The sequence below is a fragment of the Protopterus annectens genome, chromosome 11.part0 (assembly GCF_019279795.1).
Source record: "Protopterus annectens isolate FY-2018-M chromosome 11.part0, PAN1.0, whole genome shotgun sequence".
Lineage (NCBI taxonomy): Eukaryota > Metazoa > Chordata > Ceratodontiformes > Protopteridae > Protopterus > Protopterus annectens.
In genome coordinates, this window is record NC_056745.1 from 1,001,644,350 (window position 1) to 1,001,664,001 (window position 19,652).

Consider the following 19,652-nt stretch of genomic DNA (forward strand, 5'->3'; position numbering starts at 1 on the left):
AAAAAGGAAAGGGACACCCCCGGGGGGGCCCCTCCATTGTGAGTAAAACACTGGGTTCCCCCATACAATCATCGAGGCATGTTTTGAGAGTAAACCCACTCAGGACTCCAGAGACAATCATGAGGCCTTTTTTACCTATGTTTGAAACCTGGGAGGGAACTCCCAGATATGCTCAGACTTAGTTCAGAATGATGTTGATATCACTGCACCTACAGACATTGGCAACATACTGGCTGACAGGTTCAGTGCAGATTCCCCTCCCCAACTGGGGGAGTATGTACACCAGAGGATTGTAGCCCCCCAAACATCTCCACTGCTGGGGTGGGAACTGCTCAATCCAAGGCAGAAAACACTTTATCCATGGGACCAGATGGTGTCCCCAGTTGTGTGCTCCATGAACTCAATGAGTAATTACACCCGCAGTTAGGGCAGCTGTTTAATCTTAGCCTCATCTCAGGATATGTTCCCAAGGAGTGGCATACAGCAATGGTGGACCCACTTCACAAAGGAGGTGCCTCCACCAACCCCAGAAACTACCATCCCATCAGCTTGACAAGCCTGTTCTGCTAAGCTATGGAGAGGATCATAATGGGAATTCTAAATGAAGACATAGGGGACTTGCAGACATTGGATCCAATCCAGTTTGGCTTTGTCAAGGGCAGATCATGCCTTTTAAACTTGGTTGACTTTTTCAAAACAGTCACCCAGGCCATTGACGTGGGCAAGGCAGTCCACACAGCCTACCTTGACCTGGCAAAGGCTTTCGACACAATACCCCACTCAGGTATCATTGAAAACATCACCAGCTTAATTGTGAACCCATACATCACAGCATGGGTTGCAAACTGGCTAAGTGACGGAACACACAGGGTCAAAGTTGCTGGTGCCAGTTCACACTCCAGAGCTGTCACAAGTGGTGTCCCACAGGGCTCAGTCCTGGGCCCACATTTGTTCAGTATCTACTTTTCAGAAGTACGAGCAAACACAGGAGGATTATGGCTGACAAAGTTTGAAGATGACTGCAAACTGGGAAGCATAGTTGGAAACCCATCTGACACAGACATCCTTCAGAAGGGTCTCATAGACACGGATAACTGGTGCCACAGCCATGGCCTTACATTAAACACTAAACAATGCATAGCCATACCCTTCAGGAAGAACAAGGTTACCACTACTTCCCATCTAGGTGGCAAACCTCTAAGCACAACGGAGGTTATCAGAGACCTGGGCACCCAGGTTGACAGTGACCTTTTGTTTGACACTCACATTTCCAGGGTAGTTTGGAAGGCCTTCTACATTGGCCACCTCATCATGCAGTGATTCACATCTAGATCAAGGGAGGTCATTGTTCCCCTGTACTCATCACTCATCAGACCAATGATTGCATACAATGCCCCATTCAGATTGGATGGGCCCACAAATTCCTCGACAGGAGGTGAAAGGGTCTCAAACATATTTCTTATGCTGCCCGACTGAAGGAATTCCAGCTGTATTCAGTCACTTACCGTCTGCTCAGAGGTGACCTGTGCCTGACATACAAGGCTATGTCCAACCCAGAATTAATGAACATGCTTCACCTCAAGACCTCTACATCCATCAGAACTACAAGGGCAGGAGACCTAAACCTCAACACAGATATTAATAGGATGTGCTGGAGGGACAGATTCATCACCCAGAGAGTCCATATGCTGTGGAACAACATCCTGGTACATGTGAGGCTGAGCACCTCACTGGCTTTGTTCAAGTGAGATCTTGACCAATGGATGGGAGATTGCAGGTATACCCCAGGGATAACCTCAGTATCACTGCTTGACAGAGGCACAGCAAAATAATGGGCATATTATCCATCAACTTGCAGGGGTGGCAGAAGCCACAAAACTCTGGGCTAGGCTTATTAATGCCCTAGGGCAGATAGCCTAGTATGAACCTATGAACCTATGGACATAGGCCTGGGGCAGTTCCTGCTATTAGGACAGTGGTCTGCAGCAAGCTATATAGTAGTAGTCAGTTTTAGCCATTGGTTTTTGACCATGGCTATTCCATGTTAACTTCTTGTTGTGGTACAAATAAGGGTGTGTGGTTATCCATGCTATTTATTGCTAGTCACCCTCATTTTGTATCTTGTTCCATGTTTTTGCACATGTACATCACTGTATGACGTGCAGCTGTTTCCATGAGGTCATATGCGTGGATATGGATGTTAGTTGGGGTCCTCAGGTGTGCATATTGTACATGATATTACATTACTTAACACATGGCATTCATGCCTCAGGTGGTGCTGCAGGGCCACCTCTGTCGGATACACATACTACACTCCTGTACATTTGGAAGCAGGTTGTGTCATGTTAGGCATCCCTGTTACTGTATGAGTGAGTCAGAGCGGGTATCAGTCCCAGTGTTCCTACTGACCAAGCGTATGTGCTATGCTTTGCCTCTTTGCCAAGGCCAGGGCATACTGGGCACGCCTCCTTCTGCCTACTGGGACAAGGTCAGGTTGTTCCTCCTCCGAGTCACCCCCTGCCTGTGGTGGCCTTGGCAATGGTGGGGGGATGTTTGGCCCAGCCCTGTGCTGGTCCTGCTGCAGCTGTTTCCACAGGATCATATTATGTAGCATAGCACATATCATGATCATTTGGGTACATGTAGTTGGTGTGTACTGCAAAGCTCCACCAGACGTGTCCAGACACGGAACCGTGACTTGAGCAGCCCAAACACACGCTCTATGATATTACGTGTTTGTGCCTCATTATGGCGTTCCTGTTCAGGTGTGTGTGCATTTCTGATGGGTGTCATCAGCCACGGCTCAAGTGCATAACCTGCATCCCCCACTAGGTGTCCGTGTGGGAAGTCCCCATTGGCAAATGATTGGTACAGCTGCGTCAGATGCCAGATGTGGGAATCGTGGTAGCTCCCAGGGCAGCCAGCACACATTCATTATTATGCCCTGGGCATCACACACGACCTGGCAGTTGATGGAGGGTATCCCTTGCGGTTAATGTAGGCTCTACCCGCTCACCGGCTGGTGCTTTGATGCGTATGTGCGTGCAGTCTATTGCACCCAGCACCTCAGGGTATCCCGCTATTTGCTGGAAGAGACGCATATTGCTGGCCACAACCTCACGGTCATTAGGGACATATATATGATCACTGACATGTCGTGACATGGCATCCAGGAACTGGTGCAGTACTCTGGAGGCTGATGCCTGTGATATCCCCATCATATCACCAGTTGGTCTCTGGAAGGTACCTGTTGCTAGTATTCTTAGGCCAACACATACCTTGGTTTCTACTGGGATGGGTTCCCCTCTGTTGGTTCTGTGTGTGAGATGTGGCCTGCACAGCTCAACAATCTGCTGCAGAAGGTCTCTGTCCACTCTGTAGCGCTCTACTATCTCCAGCTCATGTAACCCATGGTAGGTGACCCTGGGCCTGTATACTCTTCTCCTTCTCCTCACTCTGGTTTGTCTGTCAGCGTCTGCATTGTCACCACCCTCAGCAATTCACCTATGCCTGATTATAATAGCCATGGCAGCCCCTAGCATTTCTGCTCTGAGTTCAGCTTTTTTCAGTTTTCAATTCTGATAGCTTAGTTTCTGGCAGTATCTCTTGTGAGAAACAGCCTGCACTGCTCTTTGTTGTGTTTTAAGTGCTGGGTTGGGCTTCTAGTCTGCCTGTGTAATTGCCTGCTTCTAATTGTTTCCACCAATTAACTCTAGTAGTAGCTTCTGGCAGTTTCCATGTAGTTTAGTTGTTTCCTGTTTCCTCTCTGTTTCCTGAGGGGGAGCAATGTGCACACCAGCTTAAACACGCTCACAGTCACTTAAACGCGCACACATCCCTACACGGTGTTACACGGCCGCACACATCCTTACACGGTGTGATTTATGTTAAAACGCGCGCACACTGCCTTCAACATGTGCACGCCAGCGCAAACCATTGTAAACAGTTTGCAACACGCTCCCACATGTTAAACCTGCCTTACACGCGCGCACACGCGCGCATGCACGTATATCAAGAAAGTTTGAGTGTAGGGATAGCGTATACCCTCAATTTCTTGACTTTCCTAGTGTTCTGTTGAGACACACCTCCCTTCCTGATGTCTGTCTGTCATCTGTTACCTTACATTGCCCTCCAATCTGGTACATTTGTTTCTATCCTTCCCCCCCATGATGTCACCTACCTCTTACTCTGTTCCTCCCCCTTCTCTAAGTCTTACACTACTCAGAAAGTGCTCATTACCTATGTGGCAGTGTGATTCAGTATTGTAACCCTCATTTACATAGGATTGCCTAGTAATGACTAGTTACATGTCTTACACGGAGCTTCCCCCCTTGACAACCACTACACGGAGGCCATATTGTTTTTGGTCAGCAAGTCCCTCCATTGACATTCAATGTACTACATAAATCCCACAATTGTGGGCTTATAAGCTTCAGTTTTCAGTTTTAGGTAGCGCACCCCGTTTGCGCGGGTGTGCGCTGCAGTTAAACCCAGAAATCCCGTGAAAAAAAAAAAGTTATATAACTTATTTTTGCAACACTTTTTCATGCCAATGGCCACATATTTGGCCATTGGCATGCTTAATGAAACATATGCACCCTTTATTTGGAGCTGACATAGCTCCGTTTTTAATTTTGCAGAAATGTACTCAGTTGTCAGCTGAGTACATTTCTGCAGCTAACACATCCATTACACGGACTGGTTTTGGCTTCGTGGATCGCTCAAATACCTCATTTGCATATCTTGGAGCTGCAAATGAGGTATTGAGCATTTCCACACCCAGTCCATGTAAGAGACGTGTTAGCTGTCTCTTACATGGAGATTTGGGCTGTTCCTGAATCAGGAGGCTTACACGGAGGCTTACACTACTCTTGAACTCCGTGTAAGCCTTCCTGAATCTGGCCCATTATCTACCCCCACTCCAATCTCAGACCACTTTGCTAGTCTAATAGACTGGTAATACAAACTATCAAATCCAACAACTCAGCCAGTGACTCCCTGTTCACCAGCTATATTGGCAAAACTTGGAACTCACTGCCTGCTGACATTACTCTAGAGACTACCCTATCTCAATTCAAGAAAAATCTCAAGCAGTATTTCAAGTCTCAGTGGTTATGTCCTTGCTCCAAGCCTGACTAAATCTTTAGTTGTATTTGTGTACCAATACTATTTCAACTAAAACTTATTTGTTTTAATTTGTTAAGCCATATTATAAGTTTGTGATATTGTATAAATTATATTCCTCAGAGTCTGTAAACTATGTTTAATTTGTATTATGTTTGCTTTTGTAACTATCTATGGAGCTTTTCTGCCTGGGCTTTCACTGAAATGGACATGTATCCAGTATGACTATCCCGGTCAACAAATGTAAAATAAAATAAAATAAATAAAAATAAATGCCATTTACACTTCTTTAGAAGTGCCTATGGTTCCAAATATAAGCACATTTGTTTTAAATGTGAGGATATAATTTGATGCTATCAAAAAGCTTAGGTTCCATACTTTGGAAGTTACAGTGCAAATGTCTTCAGCTCATTGAAAGGAATGAGTTAAAGATCAATGCTCAGTGATACTGATTTTATGTAGAAAAGTAGTAAAAATTCTAGATATAATGATAGTTACAATGGGAGACTTATTATTGTATTTTTAAGGTGGCAAGAAAAAGTTGGCACGCTTATAACTATATGTGTAGATGTTACATATAAAGAAAGGGGAAAACTTATTTTGTCAATTATTAGACTATTTGGTAGTAAATATGAACATTATAATAAAAATGAAGAATGACAAAAATAAAAAAAGATTTGTGAGAAGTGATGAAATGGGGTAAATTGATATTATTGAACAGAAATTTTGGATATATAGAACAGGCACTTTAAAATCTGAAACTGATTATTTTTAATGCCTGAAAACATAAGTTTAATGGAAGGTGAATCAGTTGTAATGGGTTTTTAGATCATTTAACTATATGTATATACAGTAATGAAAATAAAGAGTACATTAAAATAAGTAAGAGTATAAAAACATGGAATGGAGAAGGAAAACAAATAATATTACATATATGGACAGACTATATTACTATAAGGGATTTCTATAATAACTGGTCAGAATGGTGGATTGTCTTTAGGAAAAAAATGTACAATATGTTATTTACAAAGAAAGAATGAGACAAGAAACAAAGGGAAACAAAGATATATTAAAACATATGAAGATGTATTTGAAAATCTAGAAAGAATAACATAACAAAGAGAACTGAATTGTATAACAGAAATTAGGATAAAGTTAAAGAATCTTTATATAAGCTAAGGTACTTATTATAGGGTGAAAAAGAAGAGGTATCAGCTTATTTAAGTAAAATAGTAAAACAGAAGAGCAGCATGATGAGAGAAATGAAAGATAAGCAGAAATAAGAAGAAGTCATCTCAAATTATGGAAATTATAATAGAACACATAGAAGAATTATACAAAACAACAAAGGTAAATATAATAAAACACAAACAATGAAGGCATTTTCAGAACAAGTACATAAGGGAACTGAAAAATAATTTACTTTAGAGGAATTGATTAGAATATTTAAACATGTAAATATAGATTCAGCAGCAGGACTTGATGGAACTGATTCAAAATATATGAAAGTCTAGAGACATGGTAAGGAACATGTTTATTATTGGTCTTAAATGAATGGTTAAATGATGGATTTAAGCATAACAAATTATGCAGAGGGGTATTAAAATTTATATGGAAGAAAGGAGAAAAAGAAAATATAAATAATTGGAGACCAACAATGTTGAATAATACAGATTATAAGATCTTTATGAAAAAATAATACAAAGAAGACAAGAAAATAAGATGGAATTAATTTTGGAAGAAAGTTTATATGGTGTAAAAGGAAAAAAAAAGATGTAAGGAATTATTGATAATAATAATAATGAAGTTTTATAAAATATGTACAAACAATGATATTATTTATAATGACATGTACAGATTTATGGGTTAATTGGCCGGTGCCAAGTTTTGTGCCCTTGTAGACTATGTGGGCTTGACTGGTTGCATTGGTGGGAGTCAAACCCTGTACCTTTTGTGGTGAGCACTTTATACTTTATACTATTATTCCTTCCATTGGGTTTATGTTTACTTTTTGTAACTTTAAAAGGTAAATATATATATTGCTTGTGAACACTCATTTACATTTTATATTTTTATATTTTGATCCTTATAAAATATTAACTTAAGTAGGAAATTTTCATTGAAGTAGCATGTTAAAAAAAGATGTCTTTAATGCAAATATTTTAATATTATTATACATTGTATTTATTTGGTGTGCAGATTAAAGGAAAAAAGGAGTTGGGCCACTTTAAATGCTATTAGAAGGGGTGGGTATGTACCAATACATTAATGGGTGTTATTTATTTAAATGCACTTGTTTGATTTTATGCATTTGTATCTGATGAAGTCTGCAGAGGCAGATGAAAGTGCTTATATTACATTTTTTTAACATTTGCATTTAACAAAAATTTGAATTTGAGACAAACTGTTGCTGTGGAGCTGCTTTACCTTGCTTTTGGATGGGTTGGTTTGTTCCAGAGTTTTCTTAGTCTGCATGATAAGAGAACTGGCAGATGATACCCTAGAAAGAAATCAGGAGTTAAAACATATGATAGAAATGTTAATAAAGTGTTTGACTGAATTGAACATGTAATGGTATGGCACATAATGAAAGGATATAATTTTAGCAATAAAATCAGAAATGTTTGTATGTCATCTTGTAGATTTCATAAAATAAAGGTTTTAGGAAATGGATACATGTGCAAGGAAATAGAAATGGGTAAGCATTCTATTTGCTTTAGTTATGAATGGGGTTGTTAGTGAAATAAATACTAAACTGTAGAAAGTGAACTATACTATGTATAAAGATGTTGACATAATGGTATTGATGACACATGCAGATTATAAATTTGTAATAACTAAAAAGAGCTTAAGGATAAGAGAAGTGATAATGTGTGTTGTTGATTGCTTGAGAGATATGATTTCATGTTAAAAAAGACAACAGCAAAAGAATGTAAGAAATAGAAGTTATAGCAGATATTCAGTTTACAACATAATGCATGAAACACACAATGGGAAATATTATTAAAAATTAATTAAAGGAAATGTGTTCTTAATGGAAAATATATACTGCCATATCGGGAAATTAATTTTATAAACTGCATATTAATTGGTAGAATTGCTTATTAAGCAGGTGTGTTTATGATTCCTATAAAGTATGAGAAACAGCTGTTAGAGATAATTTTCTCATTTATTTTGGGCTTTAGATTAAATACAGTGAAAATTGAAGTATTATACATGGACAGAAAGGAATGAGGTATAGGACTCTTAAACACTATAGTTTATGCATCATCCTTGAATTTATGTATAGTATTTAAATGGGTAAATGATAAAGAGGAACAATTATTTTCTAAAGTATTTAAATATAAGTATGAAGATTTAAATGGGTAAATGATAAAGAGGAAAAATTATTTTTTTAAATATTTAAATATAAATATGAAGAAGACTGCAAAATAATAAAAAGTAGTAAAAGAATAAAAAAGCTGCCATTGGGAGTTTAACATTTATTTACAAAGGGTAAAACTATGGAATATAAAGATCAATAAAATAGAAGATAATCAAAATACTTTGCTATAAAAATGTAATGAGATAACTTTACTGTATTAACCCATGAGAAAATCTATCACATGAAAGGATTTAAGTAATCAGAGAAAGAAATTGATGGTGCAGAAAGAATTTGGAATCTGAAGATTTTTTATGGAGATTTGGGATAAAAAACTACCAGTTAAAAGTAACATGCTATATAAAAAGAGAAGTGAAGGAATTTCCTTACATTGTGGTGAAAAAGAAACTACTGAACACGTTTTTTTTTTTTGGGGGGGGGGTTGTAAGGCACTAACGAAATTATTTGAAGAACATTTTTGAATGTTTAAGACACCGAAACAATATAAATATGGAAATGACTGAATATGGATACTATATAAAAATGAACAGAAAATTAGAATTAATCGAATTGCTTGCTCTGTTTGTAGGTTAAACGCTGGGGTAAGCAAGGTAAAGATTAATCAATAAAACAACTAGGAACCCCAGGGTAGGCAGGTCCAAATCCTTCTGTAATGCAGTCCAACAAATGAATCAAAACAGTTAGGTAAAATACCAATAAACTGTTTAATGAATAAAAAGATGAGCGCTTTCGCTATACAGCTTCTTCAGATCTCTAACAGTATTTCTTTGAAAATGCAGAGCCTATATACCATCTGTTGTTAATTGATAGTAATTACTCTTCTGTTCTTAAAGAAACATCCTATTCAACATTAAATTGCCAATGCTCATACAAGGTGTAAATATATATAGTACAATAAAAAGCTGCATACATTTCAAAGCTTATAGTTCAAACAAAAGATGCAGACAGAAAATATATAAAAAATAAAAAATATATAAAAAATACAACTTTTAAACTCTTAAAAAATATAATAATGCAGATATATATATCTTCTATTATAGAAATAGCACTTCTGAGTTTAAGAAATCATCTCAGCCCTAAGTTTAAAATACTCATGTGGAAAATCTGTATATAATGAATAGCCACATGTGTGTCCAAACTCAAAACATAGACAAAGAATTATAAAAAATGTATATATATAAAAATATAATAAAGACAGTGGTCACTAAAAATATATAAAGAATATATAAAAAAGGGCTGTAAAAATGCAACAGCTGGTTGTCAATCATACACACATCATACATTGTATATGAGACTACTAGACAGATATTTATATACATATTGAAAAATGCATTTTGTTTCAAAACTTCATCTAATATATCAATATGTATATATGTATTCATGTCTAAGAAGATTCTCTATACTATTATACTGTGAACATTGCTCATATTATGAATATTCATATTTAAACATCCACAAAAATAACTGTATGTGCAAATGCACTAATAGATCTATACTGTAAAACATTTCAACTAAAAACATAGTGAAATGTACCACTCTCTATCTATAGATATATGCCTCTCTCTACATGGGGGTATACATGAAGCTGTATTTTATCTTATATTCCTCCTTTGCTTCAACTTCGGTCTTAAACTTACTCTCTCGTTGAGGCCTAAACCTTTGTCAGCTTTCAAAAGAAGTATCCATTCATTTTCCCTGCCTTCTGTAAACGTATGGATGTCACCACCTCTAGGGTTTGGATATATCACTTCAAGGGCTTTAAAATTGAATATGTGTGAGGTATATGTCATCAGTACATGCTTAGCTAGGGCATTATGTATTGAACCTTTCCTAATGTGATAGATGTGTTCTCTCATTCGATCCCTGAAAGGGCGATTAGTCTTTCCTACATAGAATGAGGAACACATCTGACATATAGCTAAATAGACTATGTGCGGTGTCATGCAATCTGCTTCAGCAGAGATTAGAAAATTCTTTCTCAAGTCCGGATGATAGAAATGTGAAGTACTATCTATATAACTGCAGAAGTTGCATCGTCCACAAGGTCTAGTGTAGCCATTATTCCTTTCTGGTTGAATATTATTGGTATAACAAAGCTTCCTTTTCAGATTCTTTTTATTTTTATATAAAAACTTTGGATAGTTGCCTACTATCGCTTTTAAATCATCATCAACCAACAATATGTCCCAATGTTTATGCATTATTTCTCTCAGTTGTAAATTATCTGATGTAAACTGTGTGGTAAATTTAATGAGTTGTGGTGTCACAATATTTAAATCCTGTTCAACTGGGCGTTCTTGTGGCCCAAAATAACATAAACCTTTCCGAAAGACCCCCGTGCTGAGCAATTAGAATTATTTTTTACGACCTTAAATAATCTTACTACATGCCTTAAATTCACAAAGAATTATTCTCAATATAGGATAGAGTTCCTTGACATGTACATTGAAAGACTTGATAATAACATCATTAACACGGGGGTCTTTCGGAAAAGTTGTTATAGTAACAACTTATTATTTAGATCAAGTATGCACCCCCCTCATGTCTTTAGAAACATCATGAGAGGCCAGGCCATCAGGGCATCTAGACTGAACCCTATGGAACATTGTTTTGAGATTGAACTATCTAATCTGAATGATAGGTTAATGCAACGAGGTTACAGTAGGAATGAAGTTAGTAGGTATTTGAGGGATGCAACAGATCTAAGACTTACTAGAGGTTTACCTTATTTTGGGCCACAAGAACGCCCAGTTGAACAGGATTTAAATATTGTGACACCACAACTCATTAAATTTACCACACAGTTTACATCAGATAATTTACAACTGAGAGAAATAATGCATAAACATTGGGACATATTGTTGGTTGATGATGATTTAAAAGCGATAGTAGGCAACTATCCAAAGTTTTTATATAAAAATAAAAAGAATCTGAAAAGGAAGCTTTGTTATACCAATAATATTCAACCAGAAAGGAATAATGGCTACACTAGACCTTGTGGATGATGCAACTTCTGCAGTTATATAGATAGTACTTCACATTTCTATCATCCGGACTTGAGAAAGAATTTTCTAATCTCTGCTGAAGCAGATTGCATGACACCGCCCATAGTCTATTTAGCTATATGTCAGATGTGTTCCTCATTCTATGTAGGAAAGACTAATCGCCCTTTCAGGGATCGAATGAGAGAACACATCTATCACATTAGGAAAGGTTCAATACATAATGCTCTAGCTAAGCATGTACTGATGACAGATACCTCACACATATTCAATTTTAAAGCCCTTGAAGTGATATATCCGAACCCTAGAGGTGGTGACATCCATACGTTTACAGAAGGCAGGGAAAATGAATGGATACTTCTTTTGAAAGCTGACAAAGGTTTAGGCCTCAACGAGAGAGCAAGTTTAAGACCAAAGTTGAGGCAAAGGAGGAATATAAGATAAAATACAGCTTCATGTATACCCCCATGTAGAGAGAGGCATATATCTATAGACAGAGAGTGGTACATTTCACTATGTTTTTAGTTGAAATGTTTTACAGTATAGATCTATTAGTGCATTTGCACATATAGTTATTTTTGTGGATGTTTAAATATGAATATTCATAATATGAGCAATGTTTACAGTATAATAGTATAGAGAATCTTCTTAGACATGAATACATATATACATATTGATATATTAGATGAAGTATTGAAACAAAATGCATTTTTCAATATTTGTCTAGTAGTCTCATATACAATGTATGATGTGTGTATGATTGACAACCAGCTGTTGCATTTTTACAGCCCCTTTTTTATATATTCTTTATATATTTTTAGTGACCACTGTCTTTATTATATTTATATATATACATTTTTTATAATTCTTTGTCTATGTTTTGAGTTTGGACACACATGTGGTTATTTATTATATACAGATTTTCCACATGAGTATTTTAAACTTAGGGCTGAGATGATTTCTTAAACTCAGGAGTGCTATTTCTATAATAGAAGACATATATATTTGCATTATTATATTTTTTAAAGGTTTAAAAGTTGTATTTTTTATATATTTTTTATTTTTTATATATTTTCTGTCTGCATCTTTTGTTTGAACTATAAGCTTTGAAATGTATGCAGCTTTTTATTGTACTATATATACTTATACCTTGTATGAGCATTGGCAATTTAATGTTGAATAGGATGTTTCTTTAAGAACAGAAGAGTAATTACTATCAATTAACAACAGATGGTATATAGGCTCTGCATTTTCAAAGAAATACTGTTAGAGATCTGAAGAAGCTGTATAGCGAAAGCGCTCATCTTTTTATTCATTAAACAGTTTATTGGTATTTTACCTAACTGTTTTGATTCATTTGTTGGACTGCATTACAGAAGGATTTGGACCTGCCTACCCTGGGGTTCCTAGTTGTTTTATTGAGAAAATTAGAATTGATAGAAAATTGTTTTATGTAGTATGAGTTATATGGAAGGAAAGAATTAATAAAATTATGTTTAATGGAAAATAGTGCCAAGAATATGGAAAACGGTTAGATGGTGGTTGTGGACAAAGAAGTAGGCGTCCAATTTCACCAATGGTGTATAAATATGACAAATAAAGAATAACTAGTATGTACTAATAAGAATGTGTATCTCAACCATTAATTTGCAAATAATTGAACTAAGTTATTTACATTGTTGTTTTTAAATAAATTGTAAATAAAAGACCCCTATTGTTTGGAACTGCTAGATCTCACCACATGGATCCTTCAACAGGTATGAAAAATGATTTAAAATAATGTTGCAAATTAATTTTTAACATAAATAAGGTAGTATTTAAATATTTTGCAATGTTCTGAAATTGCAGTGTTAAAAACTTTGAAAGTAAGAATGAAGATAACTTCTGTTGAATATATGTAAAAGTCCAAAGTTAATCAAAGGAACCAGAGTGTACTAAGATTCATCAATCTTTTTTTCACATGATGGAAAAAACATTTGAGAGCATGTCTGTATATGTATCTAATTTCATAAAAAATTGCATATCTATATCGATATCTATATGTATATATATATATATATATATATATATATATATATATATATAGTATGTGTACGGTCAAAATATAATAAATGCACACTAATAAATAGTAATATGTAGTAATAAAAAGTAATATAAATATTAAAAGGTATTAAAGCATCAAGGTATTACAGCCTAACCACCCTCAATTTAAACACAGCAGCTATAGAGATATTACCATTTAATCCTAGGGGATTGTTTGAATCTAGGGTTAATTGCCCAAAAAGTTCCCTGTTTGGTCTCTCATGGGCCACCTCTAGGGTCTATCATCATATCTTCTAATGCAAAAACCATAAAAAAGCATTTTTATACATCATTATATGTTTATGCAGTGTGTTTGTTTCACTGCCTCTAGAAATGTCATAACCATGCCTGTAAGTTAGTTTTCTTAGTAGTCTCTGCATTTTTCAAAGATAAAACAAAGGGCAAAAGTTACCACAAGCTAAGTATATCATACCTCTGCTACTACAATTAGAACTTTTTAAACTATAACTCTATTATAAGCTGTTAGCATGATATAGTCTGTGTTGACAATTTATCTACATTGCCTACATGCTCCACACTTGTAGGTCCTACAAGGAGATGACTGATTCATTTCCTTCCCTATAATTCTTTCCAACAATCCCTTTTAATTTTTTCTTTTCTTATATATAAATAAGGATAATTCAAAATACTTGCTGTATCTGTTAGTTTAGAGAGCATCCCTCCCCCCAGATTTTAAATCATTCTCCCTTGCCTTATTTATATCTTGATTATAATTTATAATATAAGCCCTACTGATTTTTTTTAAATCTATGTGAATGTTTGGAATGCACACTTCCCTACCTATGGTGCCGGAAAGAGGGTGAGGGATAAACTTAGAGTTCCTTTCGTCCAAAACTTCTGTCATTACCTGGTGGACTAAATAAATATTGTAACCCCTTTCCACAAACATGTCTTTAATGGTTTCAAATTCAAGTAGAAAATTGTTTTACATTTAGATACCATGCAAGTTGCCCTAATAAATTGACCTTGCTCTATACTTTTCTTTTGAGATATTGGACATTCACTAGTGTAATAAAGATAGAAATTAGAAAATGTATCCATTCTATGTAACTTTGACTGAAAAATTTAATTTAGCTTTTACTTTATGAATAATGACATAAAAAAGCAGACTCCAAGGAAAGAGCAAGATACACCCAAACAGTTTAATTTATAAGCACTTTTATCCAGTACAAGTACAGTAAATATTATCAGACAAAAATCTCCCCCTTAGATTGTCCTTTATAGTATTTAAGTCCAGCTCCAACTTGTGACATTGAATTACATATATAAAGTAATAAAACCATGAAAAACACAGTTCAAAATAAAAATTCCAGTTGAACATAGTTAACATATTAGAATATTGGATATATAAAGAATTGTAAACATCCCTAATGATAAAATAAAATTAAATATCAATTGCACCAAGCAATTAAATATGCATCTTTCTGAAAAAAACAAAAACAAAAAACTGTTGATGGACACCCTGTTCTTAATGCCTGACACTGAAATAAATAATCATTTGTTAGCTTGCATAATGTCTGCAAAGAGGCTTGATTGCAGCAAAGTGCTATAGACATTCAGTGTCAAGTTGCTACAGTTTCAGTTTTATTTTACAAGAACTCTAGTGATTACTACCTATAACATCAAGTCCTGACACCTTTACTTAAGAGTCCCTCTTTTTCTCACTGGACACTTTACATTTTATTAGATTATAAGAGTATGAGCATTTGTCAGTGGTGTTCATGAAGGTATAAATTATTTAAGATTGATCAGAGATAATTACATTAACACAGCAGCAGTTCTAATGGAATTAGACATCTGGTTATGCACTTTTGTTATAAACATGAACATACATCTATGAGTATCTTTATCTATGGTATCTCTCTGGCATATGTTTGCAGATGGGTTAGAAACGTCTGTGCTTATGTGGTAGTAGAATAATAATATCACTGCACACATTCTGTGTCATACAAAGTACTGTATGCTTGGACTCTTTTAACCTCGCTTGTTACACTGTTATGTTCTTTGGTAGATCATCATGTGCTCTGTATTGTCTCATATTCTTATTTATAGCATTTGTCTTATAATGACATGTTTTTACTTTTGGTACTGGTGTTTTAATTTGTGAGTACATGTGTTTGGTTTAGAACTCTGGCAATGTCGTTATGTTCTGTTGATTAACTGCTGTGTCAATCTTCAGGTCCAAACATTTTGATTTATCAATCAGCATTGTCCATTTTTATACTGTATGCATTCCACTCAGTCAATCTAATTTTGTCAATGTTTACATTATTGAACACATGGTGTGTAGACTTTCTGTAGTATATTTGTAGCTATATAGATATCCAGATAGATAGAGTGATTGATAGATCGATTGATACTAATTTTATGAAATGTATGTGTGTGTGTGTGTGTGTGTGTGTGTGTGTGTGTGTGTGTGTGTGTGTGTGTGTGTGTGTATATATATATATATATATATATATATATATATATTTATATATACATTTTTTTTCCCATCATGGAATAACTGGCTTCATGCATTTTTATATATTCTGGTTCCTTTGTTTAACTTTGGACTTTTGCAGATATTCAATGGAAGTGATTTTGATTTGTAATTAAGAATATATTTAGCGCTGCAGTTTTAGATCATTGCAACAATTTTAAATACTGCCTTAGTTATGTGTAATTTAAAAACATTATTTTAAGTCACTTTTTTAAATCATTGCTTTATTTTAGTGCTATTTATTTATTTTTTTAGATTTTATTTTTATTTGAACACAATTTTTGTTATTATGAGCTGTTACTTGTTAATTGGTGTTGATACAAAATGATGTGGTTACGTGTTACAGATTTTTACTATTTTAAGGGGATAATTTATGGTTTTATTAGTTTTGATTAAGTCCAAGCTTTGTGAGGATGAAAGCACTTAACTAATAAATGGTTTACTATGGTTTTTGTCAGTCATTTTCCTTTTCAGCTGATCTTCCAAAAGCATATTTTTTTGATTTAATAAAAATGTTACTTTGCAGTTTAGAACTGATGAACTGGAAAAAGATAAAGAAAAAATGCATGCGGGGATGTACAAAACTGTTGTTAACATTCAGAAAGTTAGAGATGAGAGAACATTATGGAATGAGAAGTGAAGGTTGGAAGCTGTTTTGAAATGTGAGAAATGAATATGTGAAACACTTATGAAGTACAATTTTTGTCGCTGGTCATAGAGGGACATCAGCCAAAATCATGCTTTTTGTAGAGACTTTTCTTATTTATTTAAGTAATGATTGTAACAAGATACAATGTTACCAATGTGGGGAGAAAAAAAATACAGCAAGAAGGTGTGCGGTTGAATGTAGGTTGTGTAAAAAGGGATAGTTTGGATAGATTGTCAACAGCAAACAGTAAATAATGCAAAGAAGGGGAAGGGAAGAAAACATACATGGTGAAGAACAATGAAAGGCTGATGAAGAGAGTGAACTATGTGAAGAAGACATTAAAGAAGAAGGACTATGGATGGGGAAGGAGAGGGATTCCCTGCAGGAAGAGTGGTCAGGAGAAGGGTTTGACAATGAGCATTTTTGAAGTTTTAGCTAGTGAAAAATCTGATTCTGAGGCAAATTACTATTTGTACATAAACCCTTCAAAAATATTCAAAAGCTGAAAGAGTAAAAATAAGAAAATAATTTGAAAATAGTTTCCCTATACGTAAAAATAAGAAAAGCAACATTTTAGAGTGCTTTCAGTAAATGTGAATAGTATTATTAATACTGCATGAAGGATAGGGATACTGGTATGGTGTACTAAATGTAATATGGATGTTATTCTGTTAGAGGATGCAAGTTTCTAGACTGGTGGATAAAGACTGCAAATAGAAAAGTTGTGGGGCAGAAATATAATATGGAACTTGAGAAGTGAAAGTTGTTCTGTAGTGACTGTGTTGGTTAAAAAAGAACAGTTAAAATACTACATGTCACTCTGATAAGGATGGAAAGGTTAACTGTTGTGAATGTCAGGTGGAGAGAACATGCTTATAGAATGACATTGGTGGTTGCATATACACCTAGCAAGGAAAGAGAGTCCATTTCATAAATTATTAAGCTGTGTGGTTGTTAACAGGAAATTATAATTGCAGGGGATTTTGTGATTTAAGGAGAAATCACGAAAAGAAAGGGCAAGCTGTAGAAAAATGTAATAAGCAATAAAATGAGGTAAGATAGGATGTGGAATAAAAATTAATGGTCTTATTGAAGACAGCAGTTGAATTAGAAATTGATTTTTTTGTACTGTTGGAAATGTTTGGGTTCAGTAGGTTGTGATACACGTGTGATGTTTCTTCAGACCATTTAGCAATACTAATGGAGGTGATGGAAGAAAGCATATATATTGCAATAAAAAAAGGAAGGGGATAAAAAAGAGTAAATTAGAAACTATGGGGTGAAATTAGAGAGTGGGGAGTATTGCAATCATGCAAGGGTCATATAACCATGAGGAACATCTATAAAAAATAATATGAATGGTAGACTGAATTTAAAAAGAAGTATAAAAGTATTTTTTTAGTGTCAGAATGAAGAAAGAAAGGAAAGGAATGTGCAGCATGGGGAATTTATAGAAATATCTTAGGGAATATGCAGAATAATGCAAAATAACATTGTGATATGGAATACAAAATATATAATAAATATAAAAAATAAGGCATTAATGTTTAAGCAGAAATATTATTTACAAGGGAAAAGGTATTTGTAAATGAGGATATCTGATCAAAGAGCACTGCAGCTGCTCTCATCCTTGCAGATGTGATCATGTCAGTGATCCTATGGTGCACCTGCTCATATGTCCTGCCATGGCCATCTATGGCATTAACAATCTTGACAATCTGCCACCAAACCTGCATTCTGTGTGGCATATCTCCTCATCCTCTTTCAAGCAGGAGGGCACCATATTGGCTAAAAGTGTTGACAATAGCCAGGTTTTCAACATTAGCACAGGGTGGTCGTTGAGGACTGAGATGCCCTGGTGGCATAGTCTCTGGTGTCCTAAAGGGCAACAAATGGATAATACACATAAGTATCACATAACTACAAAATAACAGTCCCCAGATAAAACAGAAAAGGTAGCATCTCAGTATTACCTTCTGGAGAAACATAAAACAATCTACGGATTTGAAATATGAACAACAGGCTAGATGCAAAAAAAGGAGAGTAACAATAGCAACACCTTGTTTGTGTCATAACAGAAATGCAGCGTTGCCCCTCCCCCCAAAAAAAGAACAGACAGATGACACATTTAGCTAACAAACCATCCTTGAAATGCTAAAAGTGGAATCAAATGAACTGCCCCTGAAACATGTATACAGATTTATCACAGAGCATTCGATTTTAAGGTATTGCCAGTCATGTATACCTGTGAAATGCCTTGACAAACATCCCCATGGTATGAGTACACTTCTAACTAATGCATATAAATAAAAGTGTAAAAGCTTTTCTTCAGATTTTTCTTAATTACATTCCAACTTATGCAGTATGTAGCTCACAAAATGCAAGCATACCTTCTCAAGTTCAATAACACTCTGTGCAGATATATCCCAAAGACATAGCTTCTTTTCTGTGTTCTCTACATAAACAAGTTTCCTCACCTTCAGTTTTCCTATGTATATGGTTGCCTTTTATATGGTGTAGATTCAGGGCTTTTAAAATTGGTGAAGATGTGTACAAACACGATGTCACCAATAAGTGCACAATACCTCTTCTTCTTTATAAAAAATGGATTTATTACAAGAGACTGAGCCAAAAAAAGTGTTGAGCGCTTTCACCCACTACAATGTGGGCTTCTTCAGAACACTGTAAAAACAAACAAAAACTGCTTATATTTAAAACGTGGCACCAAAAAGGAACCGGCATTTAAAGCCATATACATGTTATACTCTCTATTATAATTATTATACTGTATCTGATACATTGTGTAAACATGCATCCTACAAGACAATTAATACTGAGCATCTCTTTTAAATTCACATCTACTTCATTACACAAGAACATAGTGTAACAATTCATATAAAGTACGGGGTT